General features: G+C 36.7%; 1 protein-coding gene across 1 annotated transcript in view; it reads right to left on the reverse strand.

The window, feature by feature from the left end:
- The window catches only part of Cntn5 (contactin 5), a 1,215,881-nt gene extending 1,201,405 nt beyond the window's left edge, over positions 1–14,476 (reverse strand). Inside the window, exon 1 of the mRNA XM_057767831.1 lies at positions 14,165–14,476. The gene's annotated coding sequence lies outside the window, so the exon portion shown is untranslated. The remainder of the gene's footprint in view (positions 1–14,164) is intronic.
- Between the last annotated feature and the right edge of the window lie 863 nt (positions 14,477–15,339).

A 15,339-nucleotide genomic window follows, 5' to 3' on the forward strand; every position in this document is an offset into this window, starting at 1 on the left:
AATGCAGAACACTAAGAAAAGGTTTAAGAGCAGGCTCCCAGGCATGAAGACGATCGATCAGTGAACTCAAACGGGACTTTGGTATTCCTCCGAGGTTACTATAACCAGTTTCTCTGACAGATCTCTCTTTTTTTCTCTCTTTCTGTCTCTTCCTTTTCTTCTTCTTTATTGTTTATGACTATTATCTATTCATGAACTTGAGACATTGAATTGCTGGATCATATTTTGTCAGAATAGAGGCAAGAAAACGCTTTCAAAACATTGCAGTCATACTTGATTTAAAAATCTTTTAAACCAAACTCTGAAAGAATAGTTGTCTAAAATTAATTTGTAAAGAAGTAGGTCACATCTACTCAGTTTTCTCCTATGTCACTAGTAATGTGATGCTTAGTAGCATTTAAAAAAAGAACATCAATTTTTACTAAAATTTAGATAGTCCCAAGTATTTTTTAAAGAGGTGTTAGCCTAGTTTTCAGAAATACATATTACTGCAGTTTCACAAGTAGGAAAAGATAAATCACAGAATTACTCATTTTATTGATATTTTTAAGTCAAAGACAAGCCTCAACATACAACACATACAAGAATGCTTACTGAGAATTATTCTGGGTCATGCTAATAACAAGAATAGTTTTCTCACATTTAGAGGTTATTAATGTTGATGTATTTGGGGGATTACAATATGCAGCATGTGTTGTGTGAAGACTTCAGTATAAATACTATGCAAAACAATTTGTAAAACTAACCAACATTCTTGGTGGAAAAGAAATTTTTTAATTTACATTTTTATTTGCTTACTGAGACATTGGGAGAATCAGGTCAGGGAGAACAAAAATTATCAACAAATGTGAAAATTTGGAAAATATAAAGAAAGGTTTGGTGCTCATGTAGTTCAATCTGAAAGACAAAATGCTCATGGTTCCTGGCAGTCTGAGACAGTGTGCTGGAGAGTTGCATGTCAATTTGATACAAGTCAGAATTATCTGAGAAGAGAAAACCTCAGCTGAGAAAATGTTTCCATAAGACAGGCATGTAGATAAGCCTGTAGGTCATTTTCAGAATTAGTGATTGATGGTGGAGGGCCTAGCCCATTGTGGGAGGCACTATCCCTGACCTGGTTGTTCTGGGTTTTATAAGAAAGAAGACTGAGCAAGCCAAGATGAACAAAAAGCAGCACCCCTCCATGCTGTCCCTGCCCTTTTTGAATTCCTGTCATGACTTCCGTCAGTTACCTGAAAGTGTAATTGAAATAAACCCTTTCTTTATAGAGTTGCTTTCGGTCACGGTGTTTCATTGCAGCCATGGTAAGCATAACTAGCCAGGGGTTCCTAAATTATTCCTGTGTGGCTCTTAAACAGGTCCACACAGATGGGGAATGCTGTCCTAAGCAGAAGGAATCATTAAAGTTTGTCAAGCAGAAAAACACAAGCAGATTAAGATGATGAGAGCAGAGCAAAAGGCGGACTGGAGAAGGAGTTTCCAGTGAAGGATCCTGCACCTGCTGAGATGAGAGGCCATTGGAAGCTTGGCTGAACACAGGGAAAGGGTTAGCCTTCTTCCTAACCAGGGTAAGAACTCTCCTTTTGGCTGTTCCTGCACTGACTCTTTCATCCACACTGATGAGAGAAAGGAATGGGTTGCTCTTTATGCATATGTATTGGGCTCATCACAGGCATGCATTTTGTTTCTTAGTAAATTTGGTGGGGGCTCAAACCTTTTCAATTGACTTCTTTCTTCATTCCTCTTCTTGTTTCTATTATCAAGTAAAATGAATAGGGAAAAGACATAACTCTCACAATGTTAACTTGAGAATGGACACAAACATTAAGCTCAGAGGTAGAAAAGATGTTCACGATATTAACATAAATTAGAATAATACAAGATACTTTTTCTGTGTTCTCTTGGAACACAGAGGAAGCTGGATAACACACTGGGAATGCACATGCACCAACATACTGACAAAGGAAATCTTACTGGTTTTATCTGTGTAGGGAAATTTGGCAGTGAAATCAAACTTTCAAATAAAAATTCTCGTTGACCTAGGTACCACTCTCAGCTCTAACTAAATGTAACTAAAAATTCACATATGCGTTTCCACTTCACATATATTTGTTTGCATATATGGGATTGAATTTATCGATAATTTCATGGAGGGGTTTATAAGGCATTATAGACTTACCATGGAATAGTCTATATGTACACAGATATAGTTCAACAGTTATGCAGATACCCAAACACAATAAAAGTGTAACATTTGGAAGAATGAATGTACAAAAGTGTGAAGGAAATAGCCAATGTCAGAAAGGTGAGACTGGGCAATAAGTTAATGGTAATATTTGGCTTTTATTGTAGACTTTGTTCTTGATGGTGATGGCAAAAAAGTTTTATTCATTTTATTATATATACAGAGAGATAAAGAAAGAGATGGTAAAACATTTCATGTATATGCATATATCTATGCAAATAAACTTGACCATTAACTGGTGTCTTTTTCTCTATCTACTTACATGATAGATTTCCAGACCATAAAATTATACTCTCTCTATGGTACTCATGAAATCCTCATGAATCTTAACTCTCATGACAATAACTGCTCCATCCTCTGATTTCCACTTTTTCATGTTCTCTTTTTAAAAAATAATTTGTCTGCTATTAATTTTTGTGTGTTAGGTCTGTGAGTTCAAGTGAAAATCAGAAAGTAACTGTAGCGTCAGCATTTCCCTCCACCTTTATGTGGGCTCCAGGACAGACAATAGGTACTCAGGTCCGTACAGCAACTGCCTCGGCTGAGCAGATCCCACCCAATGTTTATTCCACCCGTTAACTAGCACTTGCTCATCCTACTTTGTTCCTATGATTTTGAGTTTTTAAAAAAACATCTCACATATCATGTAGGTGACAAAATATTTTCCTCTCTGCATCTGCTTTAGTTTATTATCTTAACAACCTTTGTCTTCATCCATAGTGTTAAAAACTCCATCTCTCTCTTCAAGTTGAATAAGATTTAGAACTTACACAACTCAATAGCACGATTACAAATTATACAGAATACAAAGCAATCAAAAGTTCTGCCCTTCCCCCCAAAAACTGATATAAGAGACAGCAGACATATAAGAACATAATTAGCAGCAGTTATGATCTGGAAAAATGAATTGAAATTATGATGTCTTGGAACTAGACATGTGCTAAGATGTCACAGATGTGTTGTATAAGCAATGCAAGGTTTTGGCAAAGGGAAGAAAAAAATAAGTCCAAATACACTAACTTAGGAAACATCAGTTCATGTCCCCAGGACTGAAAATTCAACAGAAGACAATCAAGACATTGAAACAAGAGTATCACATGACTCAAGCTGTCCTTTTCTAAATAAGTATCTCCCCAAAGGAAACCACTCTGAGGAAAAGTTGACTGCTTTTTCATGCTCCTCCTAGTCATGGCAACAGTAATATACAGGACTATGAAATATCTGTTGACAGACACTTGAATCAATAAATACACATAACACACTATATTTCATTAGCTTTTAGGTCAATACTTGCCAATTTTATAAAATTAAGATAAAAGGAGATGCAAAAAATACTGTTTATTCATTCAAGCTCTTCTTCTTTGAGAGACACAGTGCCATGTGATATTCAAATCTGCAACACCTGCAATGTGGCAGATCACTCATGACTAACAGGAAATAGCCTGGATCCTACTGAAGCAATTCTTCTCCTTCACTGAAACCATCAGAAGTGAAACATTGGAAGAAAAGTTTGTTATGATTCATTTTGGTTTCTGGAAAGCAAATCTATGAAATATTGCCTTTTTGTGAACCATCCTTGAAAATGGTATCTGTATCATTTTTCATTTGAGAAAAGAAACTGAGAAGAGGCATGGATTTATAGAGATTTTTCATTTCTCCATGTACAAAACTGATTTCTCCTGGAGTGTTTGAGATAAAATGATAGAACTGTACCTAATAATGTCATTCCTTCAGATGAAAGAGAAATTTGCCCTATTCAATCACTAGTCATCAGGAAGAAATTAACATTTCAAGATGACAATTCATTTTAGAAATGCGCCAGACTTTCTCTTAATTAAAAAAAATCTAGTGTGTCTTGTTATGTGGAAGCAGTCCGTCACATAGAGTTTCTGCAGTCAAAAAAGATTGAAAGAAAATAACACGGCACACCCTTCCTCTGCCTAGGTACCGTCTCAGTAATGCTATGCCTATGTTGAACATATGGTTTTTGAATGCTTGACCCAGAAAAGAATAAATGACATATTTGTATCTTTATTTTTTTTTCTCATAAGACAAATCCATTTAGAAATGCAGCTCTGTTTCTGATGAATTATCACTAAGAGGATATTTTTAATAGCTCACAGTAGAAATACATACTTAATCTGCACTGGAAACAATGCAATTGCCTTTCTTAAGTCTCTCTCTTATTTTAATTTCTTGATTTTACTTCTATTTTTATTTCTTTGAACATTAACATACCCTGTAACATTTTATCACAGTTGTTAGGAGGCTGTTATTATTTGTTTCTACTACTCCTTTCTGTTTTAAATTCTATAATAGTTAGTAAATATTTGATGAAGAGACTGATTGGTTTTGTAGATATGATACGCCACTTAAAGTAGCATGGGACTTACCAAACAAATAATAAAATATATTTGCTTTAAAACTCTTATTGCCAAAGTCATTAAGACAAAGCCAAGCCCAAACAAACTCAGCATAGCAATATATTTGATTATCACTTGTAGAAAAAAAAATGTAAAATGTATTTGTACTCAAATTAAGGTTTTATATTTGCTTTAAAATTAAGCAACTATTTCACCATATAAAAAGGCAGTTTAAATTTGTGTTAGCCAATCTGCCTTGTATTCCATTGTATGTACATACATACTTATATAGATATGCAAAAACAGCTAATGAAAGAAAAGGCTATGAATTTGAAGGAAAGTTGGAAGTGATGTGTGGGACAGTTGGCAGGGAAAAAGAGAAAGGGAGAAATGTTTTAACTGTACTATAACCTTAAAAATAAAAAAAATAATTAAAAGACACTTTAAAAGATTACTTTTTTTTGTTTGTTTTTTGTTTTTTGAGACAGGGTTTCTCTGTGGCTTTGGAGCCTGTCCTGGAACTAGCTCTTGTAGACCAGGCTGGTCTTGAACTCACAGAGATCCGCCTGCCTCTGCCTCCCGAGTGCTGGGATTAAAGGCGTGCGCCACCACCACCCGGCGTATAAGATTACTTTTAAAGTAGTAAAGCTCATAACAAAATGGAAGAAGGCAATGGTTGGATGCATGAGTGTAGTCTGCATCATTTTGCTAACACACAGTACTCAAAACCATCTGCCTTGACTTCAAAATTAGACTCTGTGATGTAACAATACTGCGGAAGAGCACTAAGACTTCATTTCTTCACAGTGAAAACAGCAAAACCAAAACCATCCAAAAAGAGACGGTGACACTCAGTTGGTGCAAATAAAGTCATCCAATGAGAAACAAGGACATGAAGTTACCAGCCACCGTAGGTGATACAACAGGGCCCTAGTAAAAGATTTTATCTTCAGAAAACTAAAATGCTAATATCAATTTATATTTAGGTAGAATTAAAATCGCGGTTTTACTTCTTAAAATTCTAAGCTAAAACCTTGAACTTGTATGTATGTTTGCTTCCAGATAAAAAAGAAATCATCTCCAAATCTTTACACAGCCCTCCAAATGTACTTTTCTAAGTTTGATGGTAAGTTGGATCCTTTCTGAAGAGTTTTCTTTTGTTTTATTTCCTTCTTACTGTGGATAATAGGTTATGATAATCCTTCTGGAAAATGGTGGAAGTTTTTGTGTCACTAAGAGAAACACTGTGGGAAGCAGTTCTAACAGCTTCAAACAAGAACCTAACAAAAGCAGATGCTCTCTGTGAGCACACCAACCGGACTGCTGTGCATTTCTCTTGTATAGGTCAGGGTGAGTTCACACTACGGTTACATGCAGTTGTGTCTTTCAGTTCACTCCCTCCTCAGGACCTTCACACCAAGAATGACACTGGAGCAAAACCTGAGTTCTTCAGATTCACTTATTTTCACTTTCTAAGGGACACATAAACAGAGGGAAACAAAGGAAGTGTACTGCCCAATTTATACATGGGACAATAACTTTTTATAAAATGCCAAATCTTGTTGAGAAAGTTGTTATCCACTTAGAACAAAGTCCCGCTCCTTGGTTGCCACTTTAAAGCTTCCTATTCCTTCACTGAAAGAAGTCCCATGCGTTTATAAGATTTCCCCACTGTAATACCTTTGGATTTTTTCCCAATCGAAAGCAAATCTTTGGCGAAAATTACAAGATGTTCAAGTCTTCATAATTCTATTTGAAAAGACAGTTCAAACCACCTCACAAGGGACATTTCTCTTTCTACAAGATCTACAGTAGACAATAGTTTCAGAGCTACGTCGGCTAATGTAGTTTTTCTTCCTTTCCTCCCCTCCCTCATCCTCTACCCCAATTGCATCCTTCCTTCTTCTCCTTTCTCTCCCCTTCTCTATTTCTTTTTATTTCTGAATCCCAAACTGCCACAAAACATTTTATATAACTAAGAATCAATCTGAATTCTGCATAATACTGCCTTCACACCTCAAGTTATGTACCACCATGCCATGCATATTTGGTGCTGAGAACAGAACACATAGTTTCATGTGTGCTAGGCCAATAAATTGAGCTATATTTCAATCCTACTAGCATACATTCTTGATTTTGTTATTACACTGTTTTATTTTGAATGTTTTTCCTTCTCTGTTTAAGACCATAATCAAATGCCACCTTTTTCAGTCTCCAAAGGCAAATAGCGTCACCCATAGTACTCAGTTTGAAAGAAATTCATGTAAATTATTTGAATAAATGATCATAGAGTCAACAATGAATTGATACTAATGCTTAAAAGATTTTTGACCTTCCCTTCCACAGTGATCATACTATCAAAACCTAAGAAAAACAAAATTTTTCATAGTTTAAAAACTTAAGACTTTGTGATAGAATGAGAATCAAACTTGTCATAAAATTTTGCTACAGTGGCAGTGTGGTGGTAGCTCATGCCTTTAATCCCAGCACTCAGGAGGCAGAAGCAGGTGGATCTCTGAGTTTGAGGCCAACTTGGTCTACAAGAGCTAGTTCCAAGACAGGCTCCAAATCTACAGAGAAACTCTGTCTCGAAAAACAAAAACAATAGCAAAAAATTGCTATAGATATACTACAGTGATATGTTATGGATATGATTACTGTTAGTAATCATAAAATTCCTATTTTATTATTTAAAATTAAGTTTTGTTATATATTATCAGAAACAAATGGCCACTGCTATTATTATGTGACAATAAAGACAGTAATGTTTTAGGGATTTAAATTATACAGCTATATACACTATAATCGAGACAAAACTCTAAAATTTAAATTCTGAATCTTCTATGCCATCCCACTCATTTATGTTGGTTAAGTAGATCTTAGAACAACTTAGTAGTAAAATATCTTAGACTCTGTGAAATAAATAGAGCAAGCACACAGCCAGGGCACATGTGAAGTAGGCCAACCTGGGAGGATTCCGTGGAGAAAAACTACAGCAAACCTCCAAAGAGCACAACAGAAAGTTCTCATGGTGGTATATATTGGTGTGTGGATTCACTCCCACTTTGTCCTTTATCCCCTTTTTATCCTTTAATTTTTACTTTGAGCGGCAACCTAACAGAACAGCCCATGAAAGTAATTACTTCAGAATCTACTTCGAGCTTTCCAGGACTCTCACCAAGTGCATTGCGTAGGGACAACAGTCCCTAAAATGCGGAGAGCAGATGAATACAACCAGACATTTTAGTATAAGATTATTATTGCAAACTTTCATACTATCAAACTTCAAAGACTGGTCATAAATCTCAAGTAGGTACCCTTTTACTAAGATGACTGAAAGAATTGAAACATGTTTTAGGAAAACAAGCCTCCAAATAAATTAATAATTCAGTGAATATCAAGGATTGCTCAGTCATTGAATCTGGAGGAGGTTGTTTTGCAATTTCTACAGGAAATACCAGCATAGAGCTAAAAAACCCAGGCTTAGGGCAGTTAAATCATTCCCACCACACCCCTTTACCTCTTCTATAATACACTTAGGTTGTGAACCTCTAATATTGCATACTTAAAGGAAAGAAATCCTTAAAATTTGAATGAATTCTTATTGACACATATACAAATTTGTCACAATTTAAATATGAAAGATTTAGTACAAGTCATCATTAAAATAATAATATATGAGAAAATCTAGTAAGTAATAGAACTGACAACTTCTTTGTACTGAAATGTTTTAGCATATATATTCATTCTAAAATAATTTCTGTTATTCAGATGACCACAGAAGAACTTTGCTTCAGAAAACGACTAAATATATTACAGATTCGTTTTTTACCTTTTTAACATTATAATAGTAAAACCCACAATTTATATGCAACTTGACAGTTGAATTTTAAAACTCATATGCAAAGAATATTTTCAAAGATATGTTTTCTGGTTTGCTATCAAATGCTCCCTCCAATAATGCTATGCTTTCAAAAATTTAACTAAAAATTGAAAATACACTGAAATTTTCTCACTCCCATTTCCCACCAATTTTTGGGTCATTAAGTTACATGTCGAGCATTTATTATTCTAAATCCTTCTCAATTTCCTTAGAATTTCAAGGAACCCTTTTTCATCAGACGACTGCAGAGTTCGCTGATGAAAGCTGGGAAAGTCCTCCTTTTGTCATTGGTCCCCAGCATTTCCCTCTCTGTTAATTTCAAATATATTACATGCTAACCCTTCAAATCTCAAAGGCCAACATTTGTCAGGAAATCAATGAAAACAACGGAAGTACAATCACTACATGCTAATCTAATTTAATGCTGCAACATGCTTTGAAATCTAAAGAAGACATAGAACATTACTAATTTTCCTAACTACATCTTTCTTATCCCTGTAAGTTAACAATTAACTTTTTTGTGTCACTATTAATTAATCTTTATGACGGACATGGGGAAAAAGGAGTTATGTGTGCAACCTTCCAAGACTTAATGGCATTCTTTTGTCACGTTTTTCTGTTTTCTCAGAGACTCAACATATTTGTCCATATTTAAGAAAAAAGCCAATTTAGCATCAACTAATATAACCACCATCCAAACTTTGTCTTTAAAACAGGACCATTGATATATGCCTAAAGACAGTTTAAAACACACTGTCTTAGGATGTGAAGACACCGGCTCTGAATCCCTTCTAGAGTTGTCAACTGAAGTATTTCTAGCTGAAAACAGTAAACAGTAAAATAAAATAATCACTAACAAGTGTCTCTATATTTTGTAGGACCATAGGAAATGTAGCAAAGCTAATTTGGTAAAGAATATGAAGAATTATATTTCAAAATAATTAAATAATTCAAAAGACAAACCTGTGGGATTCAAACATGGGATGCTTTATAAATTTTCAGAGGTAGCTTGGATACTTAAATCAGTTCCTTGGCCCAATGAACCACTTAGCATTAAATGAAGATGAAATGCTAACTAAACAAAAATGATTTTCTACCAATATAAGAATTAGTTTTAAAATTCCTATCATCACCTACTATGTCTTCTCGTTAATATTAATTTAACCAGTAGGAAGTTTGTGCATAATTCTGTAATGTCAAAGTCTGTGGTACAATAGTGTCTCAGCCAGTAAAGCATCATTGAAAGGGAATTCTTGTATTAAACTGCATGAGAGATCTTAGTTAAGTTCAAACAGATCACCTGCATTCTCTTACTGTTATGTTTACATTTGGTTTAATTTAAAGAAGGATGTCTTTTTAGTTAAAATGTACTTGTAAATGGGAAGCTCAATATCTGCAAAGCTATAGATGAAATTTGATAAATTGGAAAGTAAATTTCTCATGAAATTGCCCATTTATCACTTAGTCCCTGTCAACACCTGTGATAACACGTACTAAATGTGCAGTGATTAGGGACATTATGGGAAATGAGGAGGCACTTCTAGATCTTGTCAAGAAATCACATCTGCTATTTAAACTCCTACTGAGTATTTCTACTAATATTATGAATATCACAGTAGTAATACTTTGATCCACCTTGATCACCGACGTTATTTGCAAGATTTCTCTTCCAAAACCTTTTATGCTGCAGTTACTAAGGATGGGAGTGAAAGATAACACCTCCTTCTAGGTACTTAGCACCTACAAAGATAATAAGACCAGAGGATTTCTATTCTCCTATCATTTCTTGCATATGTAATAAGATTTTTATATCTAATAGTTAAGAAACAACTTTTTTTGTGGCAGATAATTGAATCACTTTTATTTGCATTCCGGTCCCAAATCCAGCTACCAATAACTCAGATAAACTTCACGAATTCCCATCATAATGGAGACAGAAGCAGGCTCAATTTGCAAAGGGATTACCAATCTGTGTTAGTATAAACACACACACACACACTCACATGAACTGGCTGCTGCACTTCTAAACAGACCTAAACTCTTTGGTCTGTCCATCCTGAGCTAATGGAGTATTTGGAACCACACCTGGCATCTTTGGAATACAGGGTGCTGTCAATTTCTTAAGAGAACCTATTGACAAATTTTAAAAGCTGGAAACCCAGACTGCTGGGTTCTTCAGGTCATTATGGATTTTGAAGGAATTACTGTGCTGATTTTAACATCAGCTTCATAACTATGTACTCAGTGTTGCCCAGTGAACCTTTATTTGGAACCTGTTAAAATATGGCATGATTGAAGCAATCTGAGATTAAGGAACACACAATTTATGAAGATGGCAGTGGATGGCACATTGACACCACTGTTTACCAAGTTGTGAGGGGTGTCATTGCCTGTAGTGGGGAAAGAGGAACTCCTGCTTTCTGGCCAGATGCTTGCCTTTCTGAATAGGGCAGAAGGGCTTCACTGGCAGACTTAGGCTGCATATGCTTCAGAGCATATGCTCACACACTTTGCTTTTTAAGTCATGGAATCAATAGTGGTAAAAATCACCTACATTTAAGATAGGCAAAAAGAAACTAGAGAGTAAAACAATATAAGTTTTATAAATAGTTTTAGAAAAGCAAGTTCAATGACTTTAACTCAAGAAAAATAATTTTGATTAGATAATTTAATTATAAGCCATGACTTTTTAAATAGTGAATCTATATAAACTAAAGCCATTTAAAATTATCCTAATAGCTATTGCATTGAAACAGTATATTTTATTGACTTCTAATGCAAGTCATTTATCAAAAAATTTAGTTTCAAACTAATTGAAAAAAAGTATAGCCTATTTATCATAACCTACTAATTACATACATAGAAATATTCAATGCTCTTAAAGAGCAGGAAGATTAGAAAAGTTTATAATCCACATTTAAGTGTTAAGGAGTTTTAGAAACTTCATTACTTTTTAAAGTGAACCAGCCTCTAATGTAGTTATCGATCACAAGGACTCAGGAAACAGACCTGCAGGAATGTGACAGCTCTGAGCATCCAACCAGTTTCTCTCCTGCTCTAAAAGTTCGTGGAGATCTTAACTGAGCCTTAACACTGTCTAGGAAACATCATCCCAGCAAGAAAACTGTCTTACTGCAGACAGCCATATACATGCGCTCTTTATGTCAGAATTAGAGAATCTAAACACATAAATGCATATATGTCTTTTAAGAGAAACCTAATGTCAATCTTCCAAAGCATTAAAATAAATTTCATAGGTAATAAAAATAATAGGTAGTCAAGTAGGTGTGATGATGTGGATGAAGTAAATTGTAATCACTTAAATATCTCATCTTTGTTAAAATGATAGAATAGAATTTTTGAAGACAAGGCTTTACGTTTGTGATCAAATGTGCTTAGCATTCCTGACATTTATATATCAGAGTCAACCTCACAGTAACATAAGTAGACAACTGGTGATTTTATTTTAATCTTTACAAAAGTGAACCTTTTATTTTATCAGCAAGTAAAGAACAGTCCGTGGTGCCTTTGCCAACACAGCACTTGCTTGGTGTCTGATTCTGATAAGGATTCTGCCCTTCAATGACACCCTCTGGTCCTGACTGTTAAGTCAGCTTGCCCAGCAAACCATACCCTTACCTGCTACCTTGAAGGTAGCACAGGTTTCACAAATAGTCAAGTAAAAGGACACTTAAAGAAATGGATATCAGCAAACGAATCCATCCTTTATGCTTTTATTGAATTAAAGTGTGACTTTAATTACATTTCCATGCACAACTAGTTTATGACGTTGAATGAATAAACAGGTTATAGTTGTAAAAATTAAGCTTTTTTTCTCTTACTGCCCAATACCTACTAGGTTTCAGGCCCTCTAATGGTCAAAGCAGTTTTACAAATCTTGAGAAATATTCAGGTGTATCAGGCATCCATTTAAAAATTCCACAACTCTTTGCACATACTTTCCCAAAAGCTTTTTAATGACACCGAACCTTCCAACTAAAAGTCTAGCATTTAGTTTATCATCAAAATACTTTTCATTTTTTAAACTTGTAAGTATTATAACTTTCTATTTAGTTGCATGTGGAACAAAGGTAAGTGTAAAAACTGTATTTTTCTCTGTTAGTTTTCAGAAGTTTTAGGTAACATCGAGGTACCCAAACACTTGTCTCCAAACCTCAACCTGTACATTAAACATTCCGCTGATGATACAACCTCTTCCACTGTCGTCTGGCATTCCAGCTGAGATAATTCAGTCTTTTTTCCATATTACATATATTGTTTTAAATTTTGACTCTGAAATGTGCTCTTTCTACAATTAGATTCAACTGATTTTTTAATACTACACATTCACTATTTTAATCGCTTTTTAAAATCTATTCCTCTGTAGTCATTTAGTGTGTTTATCATCTAATCAGTGTAAACATGCCTGCCAAGCTTAAGACTCTGGGTTTGTGCCTGCGAAGATCTTCAAATACTTTCCCCATTAGGTGAGAAATTATGGGAGGAACCATAGGTGAGCTGTTCATCACTGGCCGCTGATGACACTGGGCAAGCATTTTTTCATGTCTTAGCCTCAGTTTCGTCTTAGTACTAGTCAGGATGCAGTCCGTGTAGCCCACTGTGACATGTAAAGGTAATTCAGTAGCTGGGCTGCAACCCAATAGCAACCAATTATATTTACAACATTTTGTTAGCTTAACTCTCATGGTTTCATTTTTATGGCACTGCTATTTTAAGGTTTGCTACTGTGCTCATTCTTCTTTTTCATGGCTAAGATTCAGAATCAGAGCAGAGAGAAGAGTTACCTAAGTGACTTTCTCTTCAGAAAAAGCATATGAACTGAATGTGGGGAAGCTGTACACATAGAACACTAAAGTTCTCTTCCAAAACTGCCCTAAGACTACCACACCAAATTTCCTTCCTCGTGCTCAGTTTATATAAAATTATCCTGAAATATTAGTGGATTTTTATTCTTTTGGAACAAAAACAATTTAATCAACCTAAAATTTTTAGTTGTCAGAGCAGTCCTCAACTCACTGGCTATTACGGTCATAGACATTTAAACTAATATTCTCTTCCTGTTTTCCGATAAAAATTAGAATTTGGAACATGTATTCAGTAAACATATCTATGTATAGCGCATAGGGAAAAATAACACAGCACAATTCAAGTCACTGTTTTGTTTTTCCAGTTCCCAAACTTTGCAGAACTCTGCTTGAATCTTTACTGAATTTTAACAAGTTAACAGCACCTCTAGATTCTGTCTCTATTCTTAGATTGCTCAGTCTGTGAGATAGATGCTCAGCCATGACCGGAAAACCCCATCCTATTATTTCTTTTTTCCTTAAATATTGTATTGCTTTAGTAAAAGTCACTCTTATCCATCCTGGCATTTGCTGTCCCTAAATTTACTTGCTTCTATTTTTTCTCTCTTGTTTCGGGTGGCCTTATGAGACACACAAATACTTGCTTCAACTTTTCAATATAAAATCCCAGCCGAAAAAAATACTGTCTTTCCGTCTTTAAACAAGCATCGTTAGACATTTTTACCTCTGGCAACAGCAAGAAAGGATGGCTTTGCAGAAGCGTCTGTGTCAAAAACCCTAAGTGGCTGGGAACCTAAGTGCACCATCACAGGGAGTAGTCACCAGCAAAGGAATGCCAGCTACTTACCAATGAGATCCCAGCTGCCTCTGTCCATTTCGGGAACTCTCAATCCCGGTCTCCCATCCTCCTGCCCTGGGTGCAGCGCAGATGGAGTAGTTCCTTCTCTGCTCCTCAGCCTGTGGCAGAACAGAAATCGCAGAGTTCTGAGTCCTTCACTGGGAATTCTCCTCCTGCTTGCCCTGCCTCTCCCAGCATAGGGGACCCAGGTGAGGCATCCTCCTGGCCACAGGCTTTAATGGCACTTGGCTGCCGGTTGTTGCACGGGGCGGAGGAGTTGGGAAATGCAGGCAGGTGCAGGTGGGCGCCTCCTCCCGCTGCTGCTCGGGGCTCGCGCGGATGCTCCAATGCGTCCACGCGCCCCGCACCGCGCGCCCTGACTGGCTGGGTCCCTCCAGGAGCGGCCCGCGCCCCTCCCGCTCAGCGCTGTCACCGTCGCCAGGCGCCTCGCTGCCTCGCGCTGCAAAGGCTCATTTAGCATGTCCCTGCCTGTAAAAGACTGTGTGCCTCAAGCAGGGCTTTGAATTTCTTTCTTTTACACGTGGTGCTCCACTCGCATCATTGGCCAACCGGCACCATCCCCCCACACCTTCTCTCCAAAGTGGGAAAGGCTGTTTACCCCTACCTGTCCACTTCTGGGTGCTTCACGTTCACCAGTGACAGCGAACGTGCTGGTTGAAGGATGCACTGGAGCTAGCCCACTCTAGGTCTCTTCCTCCCTTGGTCTGCTGCTGTCCCTGCTGATAACCAGGCTGTGCTGATAGCTCAGACACAGGAGGCTCAGACCCCAGCGAGCACCTATGTAGGCTCCAGAGGGGAACTGGCACTTGGGAGAGTGTGGTTTGGTTCTATCTGGGAGGCAAGTCTCTTTTGTGAATACATGCGAATTCCCTCTAAGGGCGCTGGGCTTGGGATTTATCGCTTGTCATTGATGGTGGGGTGGTGGCAGTGGTGGCTTACACTGAGTTCTGGAGCAGTCAAGGAAATAACATATTTGGCTCTTGTTTGTTTGTTTGTTTTGTTTTCTGACATTTTCTTTCACAATGCCCATAGCTGGAAAAATAATCCAGGTAGTAAATCTGGGGTGGCAGTTTTAGTGTCATTGATCTGCGGATTTCTGGACTTTCCCTGCCTTTGAGTGCTCCAGTTTCATGTGTCTGGTGGTAATCGAGTATTTATGAAAT

Source organism: Chionomys nivalis, chromosome 4 (assembly GCF_950005125.1).
Source record: "Chionomys nivalis chromosome 4, mChiNiv1.1, whole genome shotgun sequence".
Lineage (NCBI taxonomy): Eukaryota > Metazoa > Chordata > Mammalia > Rodentia > Cricetidae > Chionomys > Chionomys nivalis.